This window comes from Hypomesus nipponensis, chromosome 21 (assembly GCF_054491055.1).
Source record: "Hypomesus nipponensis isolate SF chromosome 21, ASM5449105v1, whole genome shotgun sequence".
NCBI classification, from domain to species: domain Eukaryota; kingdom Metazoa; phylum Chordata; class Actinopteri; order Osmeriformes; family Osmeridae; genus Hypomesus; species Hypomesus nipponensis.
This window is the reverse complement of record NC_140381.1, coordinates 2,914,986-2,917,500: the sequence shown is the minus strand read 5'-3', so window position 1 is coordinate 2,917,500 and position 2,515 is coordinate 2,914,986. Positions and strand designations below refer to the sequence as shown.

General features: G+C 45.4%; 1 protein-coding gene across 1 annotated transcript in view; it reads left to right on the top strand.

The window, feature by feature from the left end:
• Nucleotides 1-2,186, top strand: part of atp6v0e2 (ATPase H+ transporting V0 subunit e2) — a 3,626-nt gene extending 1,440 nt beyond the window's left edge. The window contains exon 4 of the mRNA XM_084685637.1: nt 122-2,186. The gene's annotated coding sequence lies outside the window, so the exon portion shown is untranslated. The remainder of the gene's footprint in view (nt 1-121) is intronic.
• Nucleotides 2,187-2,515: the final 329 nt, after the last annotated feature.

Genomic DNA, 2,515 nt, shown 5'->3' with positions numbered 1-2,515 from the left:
TCTCTCTCTCTCTCTCTCTCTCCCTCTCTTTCTCTCTCTCTCTCTCTCTCTCTCTCTCTCCCTCCCACTCTCTCTCTCTCCCTCTCTCTCTCCCTCTCTCCCTCTCTCTCTCTCTCTTCAGGGATGAGGTTTGACTCCTGTGGCTGGACATCTCTTCACCCGCCTACTCCATCCCTGCCCCGCCCCCCGCTACATATCGTCTGATACAGTAGTACACAACCCCTCCACCTTTTTTTCAAGTCATTTGTCTCGTCACTGAAATGTTCCACTGAAACATTCCGGAACATTTAGAAGCAGCAGATTGAGCCGGTCTCTTCCTTGAGTAAACGGGGTCAAAACGAGGTGAATGTGTAGAAAGAAAGAGGCAATGCTTTTATTTTGAACGGGGGTTGCTTTTATTTTGAAGGGCCCTTCCGGTAGATAGTCACACATCAACCGCCTGCTGTCACTGTTGCATGTGACTGAGTCAAAGTGGGGAGACCCACTCAACTGTGTAATGTGATGCTGACGGTTGCCACAGTGACGGGGAGGGGTGGGGGGGAAGGGAGGGAGGGAGGGGGCTTTAAAATATATTGTGATCTAGACGTATGTTAGATGTGGAAGTGTTAGACTAAATGGAAGACTGTAGTGAACGATCCCCCCTGATCACATGATGGGCCCAGAGTTGACATGTTGGAAAGATCGCTGAAGGGAACGTTTGAATGATAGTGATGATGGTTTTGTTCTCAAGGTTAATTGTGATAAATAACTCAGAAAATAGATGATGTTTTTTATCATGGCCAAGACATCTAGTATGATGAGTTTCTTAGAGTTTTCAAGCTTGAGTACAGAAATCTGATTCCCATCCCTAGATACTGTTAAAATATGCTACTGTTTACATCTAGTTTTATTGTTTATGTGTTGTTAATGATCCGAGTATTAAGTTATGATTCCCTTATATGTGTATGTAAAATTATTATATTTTTTTGTACGTCGTTTATCCATCATGCTTAATCTGCACAGTGAAAGGACGAGGGACAGTGCTAAATGTTATGCAACTGCAATATTGTTATTATGACTGTGTATGAATGTGTACTGTACAGTGAGTGTGTTAGGAAAAGCAGGCTACTTTACAGTGAGTGTGTTAGGAAAAGCAGGCTACTTTACAGTGAGTGTGTTAGGAAAAGCAGGCTACTTTACAGTCAGTGTTTGGCTAGCAGCCATGGAAGGAAGAACAAGTTCAAGAGCCTGTTCCACTTCAGACTCCATTAACTCTGATCAACACAGAGCTTCTTCATCCTCCTCAGATTCCCCTCCCCCCCTGATCTGCCCCCCCCCCACACACACACACACACACACACACACCATCCCCAAGAAACAAGATCTCTTGAGACAATACAGTTGTTAATAATTTGAGTTAATGCAATTAACTCATGCCGTAAATTGGGATAATCTCGTTTTTGTTGCCATGGTGATGCCTCACCCATTCCCCCCCCCTTCCCCCCATTTCCTCCCATCCGGGCCCCATGTCCTCACCTCATTGGGCCTTGACGGTCGCCTTGACGATGTCACCTCGGCCCCCTAGTTCCTTGTGCTCATGGTGTGACAGATGGCACGCTCCTGTGAGCGGCGCTGTCGCTTTAAAAAAAAAAGGCCAAAGCGTAACGGCAGTTGGCCGCCTGTTTGGGAGCGCAGGACGAGCGAGGGGTCGGCGTGACGACCACACCTCCACCACCGCTACAGCCTTCCCCCCAGAGACGCTGCCACTGGCCTCTGAAAACACTGCTTCAGCCAAAAATGAACTCAGATAGAAACTTAGATCAATATATGTATGCAGATGCATATATATATATATATATTAAATATACAGCTACTTTTTAGAAAGACCAAATTATGTTGTATTCTTTCCTTTAGCCTAACCCCTGTAGCGGTGGTAGTGGGATGGTCACATTCACCAGGGCGGGAGAGGGGGAGGAAGGGGGCAGGGAGGGGAGAAAGAGAGGGAGGATGGGTAGATATTAACAAACCATATTCTGTTTATGTCCACCCCCACCCCCCCCCCATTCCTAGTCACCATGGAAACAGAAACCCCAAACAGTGGAATGAAAGAGATAGAGACGACTATGTGTGTACAGTAATGTAGGTTCTTTGTGTAAAGTGACGTCATGGTTGTTCATTGTAAAACCCACAGTAAAGGTCTGAGTGTCTGCTATGGTCCTGTTTTTTTGCCGCACAAACACCTGAACCAGACCTAACCTAACCATGATTTGTGTACACATTCAAAGATCACATACAAGCTGTTTATTTTAGATGTTCTTATCAAAGTACGGAAATTCACACTACGGTGGAACCAGGAACTGGTTCTACAAGTTTCACAAAATGTTTCTGCATACCAGCTTGCAAATGTATTTGTGTAGTGTGTTACTGTAAGTGTGTGTGTGTGTGTGTGTACATGATGGGTCTCCATGTGGTGAATGGGAGGGACTACATGCGCTCACGGACTCCAGTTGGTTTGATCAAATTACCTTCAAATATA